Here is a 21,410-nt window from a genome sequence, read left to right as displayed (position 1 = left end):
ACCCCGAGGCGGTCGAACCGCGCCAGCGGGAATGGGCAACGTCACCCCTCGAGGCAGCCGGCGTCGATGGCGGCCCCCGCCTGACACATTCTTGCCGCCAGCCGATCCATAATGGTCCTCCACTCAGGGTTGCTGCTAATCTCCAAAGCCGCCCGTCCGGGCTTCTCGCGCCGCAAAGCCAGCGCCTGGAGGGGACTCGGGAGAGTTGCCTGCACGCGGTTTGCGCAACGGCGGGAAAAGGGACCGCGGAGAGCGGCTCTTGCCGGCCATCTCCGCGGCGGGAGGGGTCTGCTCAAGGTCGCCGTCTCCGGCCGCCTAGACGGATGCGCGCCTCCAGAGAGGCTGAAGGGGCCGCGGCGCCCGCGCTCAATGACAGCTTTGTGCGCGCGGCGCGGCCAAGTGTTTATCTTCGGCCCCGAAAGACCCCCCGAACCCTCGCCGTCGGCAGCGAGCGTAACGGGAATCGAAGGGGGTGCAAAGAGCCGCGCGCGCATGACGAGGCCAACAAACGATGCAGCGATACATTCTGGCGTCGACGCCCTCTGGCGACGCGGTGACGCCTCGCCTTTGAACCGCGGCTCTGCGCCCGCGTTGTCCGGCGATGGCGCACGGAAGCAGGACGGGATAAGGCTAGGCGGAAAATGCGTCTGCAACGGCCGCACTGTAGGCTGTTCCAACGAAAAACGGCCACTTGCGAAAAGCGAGGTGAATGAACTCTGAGCTGAAGGGCTCTGCAGTCGACGAAGTAGTGCGAACGTGGCCCTTACAGCTTAGCCTAGAGAAGAGGAAGCGAAAGCAACACAGAACAACAAAGCCATTTTCCTACTCGGAGAAACGATAGGCAGAAGGTTGCTAACGGTGCGCCAGAGAGCACACCACAATTTCGAACACGATCGCTGAGCACGTCCGTGGATATGGGGGACCGCAGCTGTGACTGATGAAATGTGAACTGACCATTGATGAAATCCCTATTCTGTATCATTACGTTCAGGGAAATCAAGTGGGCTTATACTGTCTCTCGCGAACTGTAGCCACTGGAGTGGAAGGTGCACCTCACGCCAGCAAATCAGGTGCCGAAATCCCAGAGCTGTCCACATGTTCAAGCGGCGTGTGACAGCAGCATTGATTGTTCAGCCCCTGAATGGCTGCAGCTTTAATTCACTTGATTTGAAGGGGGGCTTAGCGCGAGAGAAACAAGGACATGAGAGGGGCACAGGACGGGCACCGGCCCATGTCCTCATGTCCGTGGATAGCTGCGGGAATCAGTGAATATCTGGAATATCTGGGCATGCGTGTTTGATTCATCAAGCACGTTAAGTTCGCTTCTAGTTCTTTCAGTTGCAAGTTAGCGCTCGTCTTTTGTCCCTCTCACGTGCTAGTTTCTTTCGCGTTAAGCCTGCCTTCAGATCATGCCTTACCAACTAGCCCAAACTCCCACCCTGTTCCAATTCACTTGCCTGCAAACTAGTGTCAGCAACTCAAGGATCGAACTAGTCAGTGCTGTTCGCACGGGCTCCTATCCCCTGCCTCAGCAGTCGTGACAGGCCGGCATATGTGGTACGTACGCCGATCAATTAAAGACAGTACTGAAGTGAGACTGGCTTTCGACTTTGCCGTCGATCTGATGACGCGAGTTGTAACCTCCACGAGGCTGGCACATTTTTGTGGGACAGTGTGTAGTGCGATAATGAGCAGCAATGTGTTGGGACGAGCCCAACTGTTCTTTCCTTTTCTGTACACTGCAGTTAATGTACTGTCGTCAGCACGCCTGTTTAGAGAGATTGCGCGATGTGTTGCGAAACAATCAAACTGAAATCTTCACTAAGCTCACCTGTTACCGATACAGTGGAATTGGCAGGGCAAATTATGTGTATGCTGCTTCACTCCAGCCAAGCATCGTCTCTGTAGAACCGTATATGTGCTTGAAAATTTCTCTCTGTGCGACAATGCGTCGTTCGAGCGCTCTAGACAGGCCTGCTGACGACTGCACATCGGGTACGCTCAACGTAAGCGTTGTCCGTAGCACCTTAAGAGGAAAGGAGGCCTAATAAACGCTGCCAAAGCGCGCTCAGATCGCACGAACTTGTTCTCGTTTCTTCTGGAGCCTACTAGTTCAACGAATCGCGAAGCATAGGGCACACTTCAGCTGGCAGCCGTACTCTCCCCTGCAGAACAACGCGCGCAATGTTAGACCAACGTATTGTTATGAATACGCACGAACGTGCGAAACATTCTTACAAATGTGCCCCATGGGCCAGCGGGTACCAAATCGTGCGCTCATGTCGACACTCGCGGTACTTTCCACAAGGGAGCTGCATGCAAGAAAAAAGAGCAATGACGAAAAGGAAAAACGAGAATCAGATATGGCGAGCGTACTGAAACAGTAAACTTTTCTTCGCGCTCATGAAAACACAATATCAACGCTCTCCGCACCTGCTCTCTTGCGGAATATTCACGGGGCCTCGAAACGAAAGCAAGAGGCTCGAGGGAAGGCCTTCGAGCGACCTTTCAGAATTAACCAACCTGTGCCTCCGCTCCCTTGTTCTCGCCACCGCCCGGAAAATTACGACCTCGGAAGAGAGGCAACAGGGCGAGTCGCTGCTCCGTTCGCTGAAGGACTACGTGGCAGCGCAGCCGTGAGCGCGCACGTCGCACGCATGTCCGCGTACACGGGTGCCCACGCAAGCGGAATCGCGCAATCCTTGCAGCACCTCGGAGCGCGGGCGGCGAACACATCAAAGCGGTGATGCCACCCACGCCGACACCCGAAGCTTCAACGCGCTCGGAGAAGCTAGTCGCGGCGAAAGGTCGCAGGGCTTCTTTTCAGCGCGTGTTAGCCATCCCGAAAGGCTTCGAACACGATGTCGCTGCGAACAGGCGCAGTACATGCGACGCGTGCAAGATAAGCGCAGCTCGTTTTCACTGTACCAGGACAGACAGCGGCTAAGCAAATTAGCCCCTAATTTAAGCACTCTAAAGAGAAAAAATTGCTGCATGGCGCGACAAACTACATTGCCGTTGAAAGCTGAGATGTTAAATGCCGTATAAAGTTGAACTAAACGTGCTGCTCATGCAAGTGCTACCCCTGCCGCGGTAGTTCAGTGGTTATGGCGCTCGGCTGCTGACCCGAAAGACGCGGGTTCGATCCCGGCCGCGGCGGTCCAATTTCGATGAAGGCGAAATTCTAGAGGCGCGTGTACTGTGCAATGTCAGTGCACGTTTAAGAACCCCAGGGGTCGAAATTTCCGGAGCCCTTCACTACGGCGTCCCTCATAGCCTGAATCGGTTTGGGACGTTAAACCCCCATAAACCATACAAGTGCCACCCAGTCAAGCAGTCCTCTTTATACAGCTCATGTCTGGCCTTCACAGCCCTGCATGATCGCGGCAACTTACCTGCGGCGCCTGTGGGTCAAGCAGCTGTTCATCTGTCTCCTATGGTACGGTGACGGGTGCTACAAGCGCCCGTTATTCAAGCGCCCGCAAGCGCCGCCGCATAAGGAATAGACAGTTTTAGCTGAGCGTTTCTACGGCCAGCGGAGAGGAGCGGACGAGCGCAGACGCCACTGCGCATGCGCACGTCGCTGGGCCGGCCAGCGTTTTTACGGAGCGAAGCTTACGCCCGCTGGGAAGCCCTCTCCAGCGGAGCGATCGGCAGCGCGTGAGCGTGCGTAAGAGCGCGCGGCCGTGTATGGGTATTCAAGATGGCAGCCTCTTTTGTATATCTAAAACGCCACGCTTACCAATTAATTAACTAAAAACACAGCATATGCCTTTCCTAAACAGTTTCAGCGCATTATTAGCAGGCTTAATTGATATTCTTTTCACTCTAACTCGAATTGTGACCTATAGGTGGAGCAGCAGAGCAATTCGACTCTAGTCCGCTCGAGAGGACGGGCGATCCGCCCGGCTAAAACTGTTTTCTCGCGCGCGTCTCCGCTGGTGTATCCGCTCGGCCGCTCCGCCCCGCTGGCCGTAAAAACGCTCAGCTAAAACTACCTAATACTATCGCCGCCGCTCCCGGATTGGGCGATGAAAATCAACTCACTCGCCCCTTCACAGCCGTATGAATGCGACAACAGCTCGCTGCACTTCCTCCAGTAAGTTCGGCAGCACTGTAGCCATTGTCACATCGATACGCTGCTTATCGATTTTGCCGAACCTAAGCTGCTGTGTTCATACTGCCTTTGATTGCTTCCAAGCAATCACTAATTCTGTCAGCTAACATTGCGCTGGGCCATACAATTACACTCGCTCCAGTGAAGCGCGTCCAGTGGTATACTAGCTGCACACAACGAAACACAATGTGTTTGCGTTCCCACGGTAAAAAAACACTTGAGTAAATTATAAGCCGACTCGTTAAAACTGCAGAAAACTGCTCCACATTCAGTGCAATAAAGGAATACACAGACAACGTGCGATCACTAAACCCAGCGCGATCATTAAGCCCAGGCACGATGGCTCGGAGGTCGGAGCACGCCGATCGAACACGGTACTTTTTGGTTTCAAGGATAGCGAACTTGAAACGTCGGCAGCCCTCATAACTGAGTACTGCAGCTCGCAGTTGAACACTCCCGTTGAGCCTGTTGACAGTAAAAAAAAAAGAAAAAAAAAACGCTACAGTGGGGAAAGTATAGAGCTAGCCGAAAGAGATCAATAACTGCCAAAATTGGTGCACTGTAAGGTCAAATAAAAAGTTCTTTCTCGTGCTAAGAAGTTTAAAGCATGGGGCCTCGGAAGATAATTCCCCAACACTTTCACCCTTAGAAGGCGTCCCGTGGAATTCAGCAAATCAGAAAAGAAAACACAGATTTAGGCGTGGTAAGGCCATTACTGTCAACACAACATGCACGTGCGATCGCAGCAGCCAAAAGGCTGTGCTCCACCCTTGAAACCACTGGATGCCAATCGTAAGCACTCTATAGCATTTGCTGCTTCTCGTTCGGATACACTGATATGAGAAGTTTTTCGCCCACACTTGATGCTCTTCGTTACGTCAATGTCAGTAGAATCTTCACACGAGTGGATACGTGTCGCTGCAACAACTTTGCATGCAGACACGCAATCTTTCACGTCTTCTGCTAGGACAGATGCGGATGCGCTTAGAACAAAGCAGAATACTTCTTGTACGCTTAAGGAGAAGAGAAAAAAAAACGGAGAGAGAGTATTTTCATTTCTTAGGGCTGACAATGAGCTTGAGCTGCCCAAAACGCGCGTGCGCGTCGACTACTCTGTCAAGATCACTCACACTTTCGTGCCTGCGATCCCATTCGACACGGAAGAAATGATAAGCAACGACGGCAGACACTGGGATGAACGTTTTATCACTCTGGCGGAAGTGCCGAACATATGGAACTATTCGCGGCGTGCCGCCGAACGACAGAGCCGAGGGCCGCAAATTGCTGACTTATCGCCATCGCGGGAACAGTTCCGCGAAGTTTGGGAACTTTACTGCTCGAAGGAGGCGGCAAAATCGGGCGTGCGTGTCTTTCAGAGTGCGCAGTCGTTGCCATGCGTTTTTTTCTGTAAAGGAGATCATGCCACCAACCGTAACTAACTTCTAACAATAAGATATTCAGTGTGCTAGCAGCAAGGCCCCCAGTCACCGATTTCGCCGACCCTTTGTCTGAAGCCTGCTTGACGTGAACTAAACAAAAATCACGGAGGGCACTTAAGGCTAATAACGTGCTTTGAATGAGAAAGCATTGTTTCTATTTCCTTTTTATTTATTTTTTCTTCCTTTCTAATGACACGCCTACTCGTTAGCAAGCGGTCATAAGGCAACGCATTTGCTGCCCACCTTTGTTCGCCAAAAAGCACCGTGGTTGTGTGGCCGATGGGTTGCATGTTCGCCTCGCAATCTAGAAGTCCTGGGTTCGATTCCCCGCACCCTCCGAAGAAATTTTATTCTTTGTCTCAGCCCATGTGTTTCGGGACGCCACTTCTTCTGGACATCGGGTTTCGCTGCCGATGAACCACGCAATGTTTTCGCCTTAATAAACTACAGCAATGCCTGTTTCACATGCAGGCAAAAACGCTAGCGAATCCTGCCGCCGCGGCGCAAAAACCTGTTTACAGTCCTCGCGGCGGTGAGCGGCGAGGTTCCAACAACTTGGAAATTTTCGCTGCTACGCGCCGCTCAATCGCTCAGTCGCTTGCATGTGAACCAGCCTTACGACACTTTATGGAAGCAGGTCGGTTTCGAACCCGCGACGGCGCGAACAGCAGCTTCGCTGGCCACTGCATTATAGCACCACGCCATAGCCGCGACCGAACATTCCGCGCTGTGCTTTGGATGTCGTCGTCTTCACCAACTTATATGTCCATGCGCAGGATCCAGATCACGCCGCTATCGCATCTTAAGGTGCGTTAAGCATCCCCATAGTTTTTCAGCGCGCTAGAGCTAAGACATCCACTCAGCGATTTCACCGATCTGTGTGTGAAGCCTGCGTGACACTGAAAACCGAGCCTCGAACCAAAACGGAAGTACTAGCGCGCCTAACCACGCTAAATCGTACGCCATTTGCTTTTTTGTCACGAGTTGCTGTCAATTGTCGCCCTGAGTTTTGGATCGCTTAAAAGGCACGGCGGTAATTTCTCAAATCCTAAACTGCCTCTGTGTATTAAAAACAAAAGTGGCGTGCGATTTACGTACGTCGCAGGCACAGCGTCTCACCACTGCAGCATAGCGCACAAGTCCTCGCGTAAGGGGAGGTATTGAGGCGCTGATTTACCGCAGAACCAAAGGGATGCCACATGCTTCTGGTCTTTATGAACGCCCATTATTACGGAGTTTGAATTGAAATATGACTGCCTTGTATCTGACGAGCGTCAATAGTTCCGTCTTTTTTTTGTTTAGTTTTTTTTTTTAATTTGAGCCGCATTATTTGGTCACCATCAGAGCAAAAATATTACTTGATACGCGCCACTAAATATACCGTTATTCTAGTGTGGTAACTGCTTCAGTAAACGGCCTTGAAATTTTGAGAGACAGGAAATAAAAGCGGTCTGTGCTTGAGGTGGCAGAAGGAGTAAAACTGCAGTGACAGACAAAGGCCCCTTTTATTCAGATTTCGAAATCCTGCGTAGGGTGGATGACGAAAAGTTCAGATATTAGCTGTTAAACTCTAGGTGAAGAAAACTGCACTGCGATTGTTGTCGGCATCGTTTCATTCATCATCACTCAGGCTGAGCCCATTGAGCCAACTTACGTGTGACTCTCACACGGACGATCGATGCTATTTAATCCTTTATTTCGGTTGCTTTATATACGATTCGACAGCTTGCAACCTGTGTGTCTGTTTTTGTTGCAGTCACACGAAGCTGTACATATCCAAAGTTTGGTGCGATTATGTGAGCCGCCAGAATATTGCCCTCATAGTTTCAAATCGGCGCAGTAGATGCCCAGCAACGCCAGCGCTCACGCTCTGTGACGGGTCCGGTCGGAGCAACAGTTCACCCTGGAAGCCAGGCTCACGCAGCCGAGCGATTCAGTGCATCGATACGACAGCGCGGGAGGGAGGGTGCTATAAATTTCCGTTTCGGCGGAGGAAGAAATGTTTCTTCTTCAGCGACGCCTTCGAGCCAGACGGCACGCGCGAGATTGGACTTCCTCATTAGGGCGCCCCGCAGCTCTCGCAGGCGCGCGCTCTGTTTATTGGCGCGCGAGGATCGGATGCGACTCTTCTCGCTGCCAGCGATCGCCCGGCGTGCGCCGCTCTGTAAACGAAAGGGCCACGCCGGGCACGCGGGGAATGCGTCCGTCCACGAGCGCCGGGCGTTGGTGTAAACAGGGCGCTTGTCACGAGGGGGCCGTAAATCACGCGCCGCGCGCAACCCCGGCAATTAACCCCTCATTTGGAGCCCGTGTAAACAGCGATAGGCAGTCGGCGGGAGCGCGGTGCGACGGCAGGAGCGCCGGCCGTGTAAACAGGCAGACCGCGGCGCGCGTGCGCACGCTCCAGAGATGCGCTCGGGACATGCCGTGGGGCGCTCACTTTTCGCGACGGGAGTCCTTTGGTGCCCGCGCGCGAAGGCGAGCGCTCAGGCCTGTAAGCGGGAACCGTTTCTTTTTCTCTTGCCGCCATCGGCGCGGCGCCCCCTGCCGGCTGGCTGGCTTCGTCTCGAGACGGGCGCGCGCGCGCGCTAACGGTCGGAGGGTGGTGCAGCGTTCCATTACGCGTTTGTAAATGCTCTCGCCGGCCCGTCCGGCCCATCATGGTTAGCGCGGCCGGCGCTGGCCAAGAAAGCGCCTTGAATATGGAATTAACCTCCGGCGCTCTCCGGGCGCTCCCCCGGGGGCGCCCTTGGCAGGCGCCGGAGACGACGCGTTGTTTTGGGTCCAAATGATGATTGTGTTGCCTCGCCGTCGTTCCGCAAATGCCCGCACAGTGTCCCGGAATGAGCGTATAATAACAATAAACTGGATGGCCACTTTTCGTCTTTCTCTTTTGCGTGCCGCGCCTTGGAGCCCTTCTTAATATTCATCCTCATACTCCCCTTGCTCCTTCGAACCTACACTGTGTTTCATCCCCTCCCGCATTTCTTTTTTTTTTTGCCTGGGCTTTGTTCGAACGCAGTGGGGGATAGCCCGATTTCCAGTTCACTTGTAGCACTTGAGGGTGGGATGCTGACGAGTACAGTTTCGCGCGGGGCGCCGACTTCCCCCGGCGGCCTTTACTTAGCGCATCGCGCACTCAAAGGCATTGCCGCTACGCTCCAATAAGCCGCCGTTTGCTTAGTGCGGTCCTATGTTCACTCGTTCCCGGTTGCTTTCTGTGATACAAGAACCGGCACCGCGATGCGCGGCAAAAAACGCCATCTTCGCGCTGAACGCTTTGCCGGGCAGCGCTGCCCGGAGGTGGTAGGCGCTCCGCCGAAGCGTGGGCGAAAGGCTAGAGCCAGCCACGTCGCCCGACGCGCCAGATGCGGCTTCGTTGGCGCGGGCCAAGCTGACGCGTCCCCGCAGTCGCGCGGCGGCCTGGCACCATCGCGCAATCGAAGCTGCGGTTGCGCCGACAGAGCCCACGGGGGGGGGGACCCGTCGCGTGTCGGGCCCAGCGGGGCGGGAAACGCGGTTGTCGCGGTGCATTACCTCAGACGCGACGCGCGCCCCGGTCTCCCTTCGGTGATCTATTGTGCTGCTGCGCTCAGCCGCGGAACTGATTTTCGCCCGGGCGCCGCATTCGGCGCACGTGTCGCGGCAGCGGCCGCCGATGGGCGCCGGCCGGCCGCCCCGCGGTGAGAAGCCCCGCACCTCCGAGCCCCGCACAGTGCGGGAAGCCCGACCGCCCCGCAGCGAGGCTGGCTGGCCTGCAGTCTGTTCTCCAGTAACCAATTGCAGAATGCCGCAATTTTGAGTGCGTTGATGCCGTCAGCGCTTGTGCACCTGGCTTGAATACACTGGTATCGCTTTAGCAGCTAGCCACACATTAGGGGCTATACAGCTGGTCTGAATTTGAGGATGTGTCTGCTGGCACCGCACTAATGAAAGCCAGGCTTAGCTCTCTGACGCCTCTGTCCACGCAGTGAAAGGGGCGATTCTTTGAATGAAAACGAGTGAATACACGTGACAGGCTCAAATCGCTTGCTACCACACTCAAGCTTCGACCTGATGAGAGATTCTAAGAGAGTACGCAAGTAATGTTCCGAACTTCTATTCAGTTCGAGACAGCGTGGTATTTTTTTCTCATACGAGCGGTGTTACGCGCTCTAGTGCCCTTGTACCGAACGCCGCCGTCACATTTTGCGTTCTGGACTGCGTTTGCGTTTTCAGGAAAAATGCTATTCTTGTTCGTTATTCAAGCTATTATTATTTCCTAGATGCACCGCAACATACAAACAAACAAACAAACAAACAAACACACAAACAAACAAACAAAAATAACTAACTGCAGTATCGGACAAAATGGAACGTAGTTTGGGAAAGGAAAGCAAGGCCTTTCACGGTATGGTGTATTCATGATGCAAATAAAGCCGCCGTTGTTATTATTGCTACTTCTGCTCGCGGGTGTGCGTTGCATGCAGAACATGACTCGCGTACGGAGAGTGCTGGTTGGTTCCTAACTTTCGCTTTATTCTTTTGACAACTGCGCCAGGGACACGAACGTGTCAATTACCTCTTCAAAACACCCCGATCACTGTGTTGTGCTTGGTTGTTTAGAGCGACTTCCAGTTTTCACACAGCGAGTTTGTACTCTTCCTGCAATTTCATGCTGCACAAAATACCCATGTGCGCTACATAGCTGCAAAACGGCTGAGTTGGATTCCATAGCAAAAGAAGCCAGCGCGAGGAACGGGATTCAAAAAAGCACAAGAGTCGCCTGTTGCTATTATTTTCCTGAGTGCCGCTCATCGCGAGCTTGCGCGAATGGCTTAGTGGCTGTTTTGCCCGAGAACATGGTGTCGAATCCCGGCATTGGCGAGGACATTTCGATATTTCGATGACGGCAAAATACAGAAACGCCCGTGTGCTATGCGATTCCAGCGCACGTTAAACTTCTCGAAATTATTCCGGAGCCCGCCCCTGCGGCGTCGTGCATAGCCCACGCGTAGTTTTGAGAGATTCACCCATAGCCAATGGATCGCTACTCGCCACACCACATTTCTCGGCAGTTATATATTAACATCCCCAAAGCTGCAAATGGTATAATAGAGACGCCGAATAAGTGGAGGGCTTCGGATGGATTTCGACCACCTCGGGTTCCTTAAAGGAGAATATGCACCAGTTTTTTGCTTTCGTGTTTTCTTCTTTGAAATGATGCGTTAGGCGTTAGTGTTATACATACATCACCTCGTGGTAGTCGCCTACGGCCGCCAAATAATTTACATGTGAATTCCTTCTTGATGCTCTTTCGGGTTCATCAGCCTAACGATGGTTGTGACGTGTAGGTGGTGTTTAGGTTACCTGAGTCATGAAAAAAAAGTCTAACATTGTTGAGCCTTCGTTTTTTGTTTTTTTTTTTCTCATTCCAAACCTTGAAGCAGGCTGGCTTGAGTGTTGTGGTGAATTAAAACTGCATATCAGCGATCATATTGCAGTTTTTTAGAGCCTCGCGTGACCTAAACAACAAATGCACGCCACAGCCATCGTTCGGTCGATGAAACCGAAACAGCATGAGGGAAAACTTCAATTATAAATCATTTAGTGGTCATAGACGGATACCACGAGGTAAAACATGTATTCTAATGTCTGAAGCATCACTTGAAAACGAAAACATGCAACTGAAATTAGGTGTCCATCGTCATTTAACGTGCGCTATCTCACATCACTCGGGTGAATTCGCATTTCTGAAATGCGGCCGCCGTGGCCGGGGTTGTACGCCGCTAGCTTAGGCTTGGCATCTAAACGTCATTGCCACTGAGAAATAACATGGGGTGGAAAGTTACAGTATTCCAAATCTTGATTACTGGCGTGAAAACCTGCGGCTTTTACATTTCGGTTTGTGCCGCGCGTCAACGGCGAACGTCATAGTCGCGGTGATCGGATGCCTGCTCTGATTCACCCCAGGTTAACAAGGTAATGAAAAGCCAGCGCAGATAGGGCGACCCTCTCGAAAGAGAACAACACAATGGGGCCAGCCGAGAAGGCCGCCGCCAAGACTCGAGGCGCTTCTGAGTGACAGGGCCATTGTGCGCTGTGCGGCCGCACTGGGACGTAGCGCGATTTCTCCACGCGCTCAAGTGCCCCCCTCCCTCCTCCTCTCACTTGAGCCCGCTTTCAGTGCGGTGGCGCCCTGCAAAACGCGGGGAGACTGCAGCACTCGCTTCCAACGAGACAGAGGGGCTCTCTCGTTCAAAACACGCGTGATGTACGGCTGCACTTTAAGCAACGTTAAGGAAGAGTGAAAAAAAAAAAAACTTCTAAGCACCGCAGTGATTCATGCGACAAAAGCACACATGCAGCAAAAAAAAAGCAGACGGCGGCTGCCTTTCCAGCGCGGGCGGAGCTGCACCGACGACAGGAACGAAAGAGCGCGGATTGGCGGACGCCGCGGCGGTTATTACCATAACGCATCGAACGCATTCTCGTCCCGGAGTCGGCCACAAACAACGCTTACGGGACCCAAACAATCTTCTGTTTGCGAGGGCACGCGGCTCGCCAGACGTTAAGGCGAGAGGCCAGCCTAAGCGCGGAGGCCGGAGAAGGGGGGAGGAGGAGACAGATTCTTCTTTGACGCGTCCGGCGGAAGTGGACGGGCGACTCGCGCCTGCTGCCAGCGGGAAAGCCTAATCGTCGCGATCATCTCAGCAACGACCGCCCAGGGCGCCGTACGGGACGCCGGCGGCGGCGGACTCCAGTTTGTGTCGCCTCCGGCCCTCCGGCGGAGCCCGAGCCGTGAAATAAGGCGTCCAACCGCCACAAGCCGGCCACTGCACCCGCGGGGGCCGTAAAGCGCGCGTCGCGAGCGCCGCCGCCGCTTCCTATTTTCACGTCTCGCCGTAGTCCACTGCGTAGCGGCGGCTGAGTTATGGTCAGGGCAAGCCACGCCAGATCAGCGCATCCAATTGCGCGAGCGCACATACGTCAGGGGACAGTATGTGTGTGTTGTGTGCCCGGTGCCGGTCATAAACCTGTTGTTGCTCAACGGTCTCCCTCGCGACCGCTCCTTTCCGCGGGCCGCGCGATGCATATCCATAAGTCTCGATTTCCGGCCGAGCTTCGATCGGACTGGTGGGTGCACTTCCCAGACGGTTCTGTGTGTGTGCCGGAGTGGCCACCACCGAATCGAAGTGCGGCGACAGTCGTTCCGGTTTCCGAAGCTTTCTTCGAACGGGCTGCCGACGGAATGGTTATGGACCTTGGGCAGACTACAGGGCTGGAGCTCAGCTACATTCTGTTCCCACGCGGCGCGCATTTTGACGTCAGCTGTCCCGGAAAATGGTCATTTCTCTCATTCCCACGCCTCCAAAGGCTTCCGAAGTGTGTGATGCGGCCACCTTAGGGCTGACACGAGCGCTGGCTCTGCTCTGGAAAACTGGCCAGTACAGAAGGAACAATGGATGACGTCGACGACTCACGATCAAGACGCTCGCCAAAAATTATCGCTTCATGTTCTACCGCGGGAGGTACAATGAGACCTTTTGGCCCCAGACCAACGAGAGAACGTGCTCAGGTGCGACCTTTTCCAGAAAGCTGAATACTGGAGCGCCACTACTGCAACTACTGCAGGTCTTAGAGTGTACTGCAGTGGTCTACATTACTTCAGCAAGTCAGATGTACAGTGACGGCCAGAATCAGCCGGCCGAGTCATTTGCGCTTCATCAATACGTGTCGTCCAAGCTTCAACAGCACCTTAAGCGATACGGTGTCTCGCAAAAGGAAGCGGAGTCAATTTACTAACGGCGTGTAAATTTATCGGAAGCGCAGAATCACACGTTCAAAGCGACGATAAAATCCCATTTAGCTAGCTGTAAAGCAAGTATGCATTCCGTGCCTAAAGCTTCGGTCAGATACAAGGGCGTCCGCAGAATTTTTTGCAGGGGGGGGGGGCTCCATTGGTTCTTGGCGCCGGAGGGGGGGGGGGGGGGGGGTATGTTCGTAGCAAAAAGGCGCTATTTGCGGCGTAAATTCATTTATTTATATATAAATAAAAAAGAAGGGAAATACACACAAGAAAGAAAAATTACAAACAACGAAGAAACAATTAAAATTACTAAAAAATGCAAAAAGATACTGTCACTTCGTGGAGAAGAGTGCTCAGTCTTGCTGCATACGGGTTCTCGACTCACCCGGATTGATGACCAGCACACAGCACAATATGTTCACAAACACGCAACTACCGTCACTCGTCAGTCTTCCTTGAATAGCAACTGTAGGCGCCTCGGATTTTTCTGGGCGAATTGCGTAATTACACGGGTGATAAATTAATTTCCGTGCTTCATTACACGCTCTCGGTGCACACTCATCATACACATTGATTGGAAAAACGGTTGAACGCGTACGTTGAAAACAAAAGATGACTATATATACAACGAAAACTTATTTACAAGATAAATGCACGCTCGCCGCTTCATACACCTCTCTCCATCTTGCTCGCGCATCCACACAGTCGAGCAACCGCACACACACTGCTCGCCGCTCGTCGTTTTCTCGTCCGATGTCGTGGTTGTTCTCACCTTCGTTGACAACCGGCCACTAAAGACACCGAAGCACAAACACAGAGGCGCGCACACGTGCAAGGGAATATCCCCGAATGCGCACTTTGGGGGTGAAAGGAACGCCGCGCGACTTCCGAGGGGAAGGGACACTCGCCACTCCCGTCGGAAAATTTGTTTTTGTGTTTTTATGGGGTTCAGAGCCCCAAAACGACTCTGGAGGGACGGAGTACTACAGAGTTCCGGATAATGTCGACCACCTGGATCTCTTTACCATGCACTGACATCGCACAGTACATGGGCGCTGTTGGGATTTGAGGCCCAGCCAGAGGTGACAGGCGAGCCAGGCTGGCGCCATCGGGCTGCGTTGACCAAAGGCGCTGGTTTTCGGAGAAGACGCAAGGAACGCTGGTGTGGGGGCGCCTCTGGAGACTGCGTCGCCGTGAACAAAAGCAGCTAATCCCCTTTGCCGAAGATTCTGAAAGCGGCGCTTCCACCGAACTGCGCTCTCCCGTGGATCGGAGGAGACAGTGAGCGGCGGCGGCGCCAACTCATCGCCCGCTTGCCCCCGAGCAGCCCGACAAAGCGGGGGTGGACACGGCTGATTTGTCCCTCCCTCCTGAAGAATTCATCGCCGGCCGGCGTACGAACGTATCCTGATTATAGCGAGCGACGAAGGCGAAAACAACATGCCCTGTGCACTCTCTGCCTCCGTGTCGCTATCTCTCTAGAGATCAAAGAAACAGACACCCATCTCAAGACGGCTCGAAATACATGCTCGCCGGTGCCGCTGCATGTCTCCAACAGGTCGCCCTTTTGTAGAGCTAACGATGGCGTGGTTTGAAAACGGCGGGACGGCGCGCGCCCGGACGCGGCATTTCGCAGATGCGCCCCAAAGCGTGGAAGCGGGGCTGCTTTTACCCTTTTGGCTGAGCGCACCACCGCCCCTGGCGTGCGGCCATCACTCACGGTTCGAGTGAGTGATTTTCCAGGGGGGTGCAGCCGCCCCCCCTTGCCCCCCCCTCCGGACACCCATGGTCAGATATACCCTGCTTATCGGATACACCTGTGCATGGTTTTGACGAGCCCAGAACACCTGTGCAATGGCTTCTAGTTTGCGCAGCTGCCGCCACGTGCTGCACGGTGCTGAACATCACAAATTACCGCGAAAATTTTGGATGTGTGGTACAATCTATTGGTTTCCTATGGTCGTCAGAACTAGTCGGCGCGAGCTTGGGAAGCATTTTATGTCAGACTGTGCAGCGTGTAAGAAGGGTAGGCGATCATTATCAACATCTTCGAGCATCATCTCACCAAACGCTTTAGTTTTATTGCCAATTGCAAGTGAAAATATACTTCAGCTGTTCCCTAGTGATCTGGGCATCCACCTCGCAAGCGGGAGGTGGATGCCCAGGTGGATGCCACATTTCTACACGACCAGAGCCTTGATAGCCAGAGCTTAACGTGTAATTAGTAAACGAACGCTTGTATAGGGATGCGCAGAGGTTCACCGCGCGCGTTTTGTGACTGTGCTCGAGTGGTAACTGCAGGTGTGACGCTCTCTAGCGATCAAACACTTTCAAAGAGCTCTGTAATATCATTCGCGTCAACAATGCATGCATGGATTTTCACTTCTACAGGTTCTTAATACTAGAGTCATCGCATATGACAAGAACGGCGCTGACTAGCGTACATTCGCATCTATGCGTTTGCTGCAGAGTGCAGTGCTCTGTTGCATATTAACACTAAGTCCGGCACAGTTCCCCACGTGACGCAGAATCTAAGAAAGCCTGGCCCATAACACTAAACCACAAACCCGCATACAATTTTCCTGGCAAAGCTAGGGCGCCAAATCAATATTTTGTTCTATAATTCTGTGGAAGACGCAAGTTTTTGAATAACAGGTGGGGAGCGTCCCTTGCCTTCTCCGGAAGCTGCCAAGTTTGACACGCACCATACTTGTAAGAATGCTTGGGCATGCTGGTTATTCATTTGAAAGAGAACAGTGCAATGAGCAGCCTCCCGTCTACGTCGCTTCTTCAGCCGTGGAGATAGATTCGCGTTCAAAAACAAGGCACGCCTTGGGCAAATTCAGTGACGGCGCAAGAAGAGCGCGCCGTGAGCCCCGAGTCGATTCGAATAGGTTTCAAAGTCACGCTCGAGATGCAGTCGACAGTGTACTCGTAAGACAATTGTCATCAATATTTACCCTTCATTCAAAGGAGCATCCTGGCGTCGGCTCTCTTTGCCGTGTGTTGAAGCTTCATGTCCCCACTGACAACATGGAAATTCCAGACACGCATGCGTATCCTGTGCTTTGTGGAAGCTGAAGTACGTGTCTATCTCCGCACATTCTTCTAAGCTCGCAAGCTCCCTTCCTGCAGGAAACAAGGTAAGTAACGTTCACATCGCTGCTCAAAAACTCGCCTGAACGGAGAATTGGCAGGCTTGTATGCGTTCCCACCTAGCTATCCTACTCCTTCCGAAGGCGTCCTTGGGCTCGTTCCTCCTGTCGCTGTTGTCGTGACTGCTCAAAGGCCATAGTACTGCTAGTCCCGTCGCTCACGGCGCAGTTCACGATCGGACTCACAAGATGTTATTGGGATAGGGATACAGGGGAATAGCGGGACGCCAGTACGCATGTGCAGAACAATAACCCGAGGGACATTCTTGTTCTACGCATGCGCACTGCGCTCCGCTACCCCCCCAACCGACAGGGTCCCCCTATTCTAAAACTTAATACAGTCTCCGAGCGATTTGGCTTCCTTTCGGGTAACAACTACCGTAAGCTCCCGGCAGTTAAGTTAGGTCAGCAAAAAGACTGAGGGACGAGGTGAAATGAAAAAGAATAATGAAATAAGATTGTCTACGAACAAGAGCACCGTCACAATCCGTGCGGAGGCCAAGACTGCTGCTTCAAGTAAGGATTTGTGGCATCGGAGCGTTCAGCGCGTGAGAATGCGGTGATATAATACGACGCTTTTCGACGCGTGTACGGGGGCGAGTTGCGTGGTGCGCGTGAAGGGTGTACAGTTTCATTTCGTTGCTATAAGCGGCAAACGGCCGGTCGTCGTCGCGGCACCGTGCACTCGACACAGTACAGACGTCGCGAGAGTCCAGACGTCGCTATCTTCAGCGCGTCACAGCTCAAATATGCGCCTTTCCTTCGTCCGCTACCTGATCGCCCACCGTTGGCGGCTCCATCAGCCTTTGTCGCCAACGGCCGGAGGACGTCGGAGGAGCGACTTCCTCTCCCACGGCCGGCGCCGCGCTTTCTTTTTTCTTTCACGCTTGCATTCCGTTGCACGTGATGAGGATTTCCGTGACGTACAGAAGATCTGGGGAAACCGCGCACCCGACTCGTTTTCTGCTGCGCTAAAAAGAGAACCTTCCGAGTATTTTTCCGCTGGGCAGAAGAACACGCAACGAAACCGAGTTCTAGCATAGCGTTACGGTATACGCGGTAGCGGTATACGGTAGCGACAGCCGTATCGCACTACAACACTGCACTTCGCCACTGCTCGGCGTCACTGCGCAAGGTGAATACTTGTGCATCATTTGGGGCAGAGACTTAATGTTGTTCGATTCGTTGAGCCACGAGGCCGCTCATTACTGCTACTGCCAGGTGTGAGAGTGTTATTTAATTTCTGCGACCCGAAATTGCCCCTCCCGCTCGATCAATCGACGTCACTACCTTGAACGGCGGCGTTGGCTCGAGGCATCCCAGAGTGCACCCGCTACCAGGATCCCCCAGACCGCACAACCACTGGTAGTGACCTGTCGCCCCCTACTCGGTCTGCACTCCTCTCAAATGGTTGGCTCAGTATAGGCAACACTCGCAGCTCTTTGATCATGCAATTTGCGAAACTCCGCTTCGAAACCTGATGGTTAGCAGGTTGGGGCGGCAGCGGTGGTAAAACAATTGCCGTTTGTAGTCATTACTTTCAGACGAGCTGAAATTAATTGCGCGTTTTAGCTTTTATTTATCTCTATGACTGTTCTAACTTCTCATTTCTATTACTGCGTCTGTTTCACTGATTGTGTTGCCAGACTCTAGCGCAGTCATCAACCACATCTCGGAGTTCGTAACTCGTACACAGTTATACTGTCGCGACAGTTAGCTGACTTCCCGAGCTTTGTCCCTATCAGACAACCTGATTTCAATACATGGACCCCATGTTCAATTTAGCAACTGGTATGATCAAAGAGTTGTTGGCAACGCTGCCTTCAGGTTCACAGTGAAGGCGGGAATTTTCTGTTTAGTACGTCAGTTTTATCCCCGTCAAACTCCGTCACAGAGCCGTAACGGCAAAAAAAAAAAGAAAAAACTCTGGCCTTCCACTTTCGTACAGCATGCGTATAAGTACGCAGTACATTTAGAGCACAGCTGAAGCCTCGACTTTCTGCGTCCGTCCTTGTGCTATTCTCAGAGGACGCCAGCCTTCTAAAGAGGAGCTAGGTGTTATTTTTTGTTTACACCATGCGATAACACAGGCGAAGCGACCATGGGCGTCCGGAGGGGGGGGCAAGGGGGGGCGGCTGCACCCCCCTGGAAAATCACTCACTCGAACCGTGAGTGATGGCCGCACGCCAGGGGCGGTGGTGAGCTCAGCCAAAAGGGTAAAATCAGCCCCGCTTCCACGCTTTGGGGCACATCTGCGAAATGCCGCGTCCGGGCGCGCGCCGTCCCGCCGTTGTCAAACCACGCCATCATTAGTTCTACAAAAGGGCGACCTGTTGCAGACATGCAGCGGCACCGGCGAGCATGTATTTCGAGCCGTCTTGAGATGGGTGTCTGTTTCTTTGATCTCTAGAGAGATAGCGACACGGAGACAAACAGTGCACAGGGCATGTTGTTTTCGCCTTCGGATACGTTCGTACGCCGGCCACCGATGAATTCTTCAGGAGGGAAGGACAAATCAGCCGTGTCCACCCCCGCTTTGTCGGGCTGCTCAGGGGCAAGCGGGCGATGAGTTGGCGCCGCCGCCGCTCACTGTCTCCTCCGATACACGGGAGAGCGCAGTTCGGTAGAAGCGCCGCTTTCAGAATCTTCGGCAAAGGGGATTAGCTGCTTTTGTTCACGGCGACGCAGTCTCCGGAGGCGCCCCCACACCAGCGTTCCTTGCGTCTTCTCCGAAAACCAGCGCCTTTGGTGAACGCAGCCCGATGGCGCCTGCCTGGCTCGCCTGTCACCACTGGCTGGGCCTCAAATCCCAACAGCGCCCATGTGCGATGTCAGTGCATGGTAAAGAGATCCAGGTGGTCGACATTATCCGGAACTCTGTACTACTCCGCCCCTCATAGCCTGAGTCGTTTTGGGGCTCTGAACCCCGTAAAAACACACAAAAAAAATTTCCGACCGGAGTGGCGAGTGTCCCTTCCCCTCGGAAGTCGCGCGGCGTTCCTTTCACCCCCAAAGTGCGCATTCGGGGATATTACCTTGCACGTGTGCGCGCCTCTGTGTTTGTGCTTCGGTGTCTTTAGTGGCCGGTTGTCAACGAAGGTGAGAACAACCACAACAGCGGACGAGAAAACGACGAGCGGCGAGCAGTGTGTGTGCGGTTGCTCGACTGCGCGGATGCGCGAGCAAGATGGAGCGAGGTGTATGAAGCGGCGAGCGTGCATTTATCTTGTAAATAAGTTTCCGTTGTATATATAGTCGTCTTTTGTTTTCAACGTACGAGTTCAACCGTTTTTCCAATCAATGTGTATGATGAGTGTGCACCGAGAGCGTGTAATGAAGCACGGAAATGAATTTATCACCCGTGTAATTACGCAATTCGCCCAGAAAAATCCGAGGCGCCTACAGTTGCTGTTCAAGGAAGACTGACGAGTGACTGTAGTTGCGTGTTTGTGAACATATTGTGCTGTGTGCTGGTCATCAATCCGGGTGAGTCGAGAACCCGTATGCAGCAAGACTGAGCACTCTTCTCCACGAAGTGACAGTATCTTTTTGCATTTTTTAGTAATTTTAATTGTTTCTTCGTTGATAAACTCCAATATATCTCTCCTAGCCACGCTTTAATTTGCTGTTTGTAATTTTTCTTTCATGTGCGTATTTCCCTTCTTTTTTATTTATATATAAATAAATGAATTTACTCCGCAAATAGTGCCTTTTTGCTACGAACATACCCCCCCCCCCCCCCTCTGGCGCCAAGAACCAATGGAGCCCCCCCCTGCAAAAAATTCTGCGGACGCCCTTGGAAGCGACTGCCGAAATTTCAAATGTAGAGCTAACCCCGCCTGCCCCTCGCCATCGCCCCCTCCGCCAAGACTCAGGAAACAGAAGACAATGCAAATCATTCATATTTGGCTGTAAGAAAAGCAACTTAAGTTTTCCGTTCATGTGCTTTCCAGTGGGAGACACTTCTTGAAATTGTTCGAGCTGCGCCCCGCGTTCTCTAGAAGGGCAGAAACGCCTTCGACGAAGACCGCATCCGTGGCGTCCGTGCAGAAACTAGCCGCCCTGAATGGCTCAAACGCTTCGCCGAAGACTGCATAGCCACCCTGACGCTATTATCAGCGGGTGACCCACCTTTCCTTTCCAGATAACCAATTAAAAAAAAGGGACGGGATGAAGAAGAGCAAAAAGAGAAAAAGAGAGAATGAAGGGCCGTAGCGGAGGATTCCGGATTAATCTGGACCACCTGGGGTTCTACTGCACGACCACTACCGCATTTCTTGCAGTTGAGACGACATGCTGGTCGACTGAACGGCGGCGGCGGCGTCCGGCCGAGGCGAATTTCACTTCATTTCATTTTTATTTCCTTCAAGGGGGTTTTACATAAGGGGTGGGGTTAACATGAGAGAGCAAAAGATTATTTTCATGATGACAGGTGGGATGTAACATTTTCTAGGAATGTTGATGGGCAGGTGATGGCTGCCCATCAATATTTACCTAAACGATATTGTCAACATTAGCGATAATACAAAGTTTTTCATCTATGCAGACGATACGAGCGTATTTTTTTTCGGGTGAAAATGTTCATGAACTTATCAAACAATGTAATGCCACAATGAAAGCTCTTGAGGTCTGGTCTGCAGTTAACCTGATGCAAATAAACGAGAGTAAGACCAAAGCTGTCATATTTAGGCCGAAAAATAAAGTTATCCCACTGCACGATAATATTATATTAAACTCGCGGGCTGTAGAAATTGTTGAGCAGTTTAAATGCCTTGGGGTCATATTTTCTGCCAGTATGTCATGGGATTATCATACCAATTATACCTTGAAAAAAAATAGCTCAAATCACTGGTGTTATAGGCCGTCTAAAATGCATACTTCCCACAAAAACTAAGATGCTGGTATACAAT

The 21,410-nt window shown here is 52.7% G+C and overlaps 1 protein-coding gene across 2 annotated transcripts in view; it reads right to left on the bottom strand.

Moving 5' to 3' along the window:
• fz2 (frizzled 2) overlaps positions 1–21,410 on the bottom strand; it is a 56,638-nt gene that overhangs the window by 12,493 nt on the left and 22,735 nt on the right. Inside the window, exon 2 of one of the 2 annotated variants that reach the window (XM_089579080.1) lies at positions 16,306–16,474. The exons of the other annotated variant lie outside the window; for it this stretch is intronic. The gene's annotated coding sequence lies outside the window, so the exon portion shown is untranslated. The remainder of the gene's footprint in view (positions 1–16,305; positions 16,475–21,410) is intronic. 2 annotated transcript variants of the gene reach the window in all.

Source organism: Amblyomma mixtum, chromosome 3, assembly GCF_055824585.1.
Source record: "Amblyomma mixtum isolate Tamu chromosome 3, ASM5582458v1, whole genome shotgun sequence".
In the NCBI taxonomy this organism is placed as follows: Eukaryota; Metazoa; Arthropoda; class Arachnida; order Ixodida; family Ixodidae; genus Amblyomma; species Amblyomma mixtum.
The sequence above is the reverse complement of the archived record's forward strand: the minus strand, read 5'-3'. Positions and strand labels throughout refer to the sequence as shown.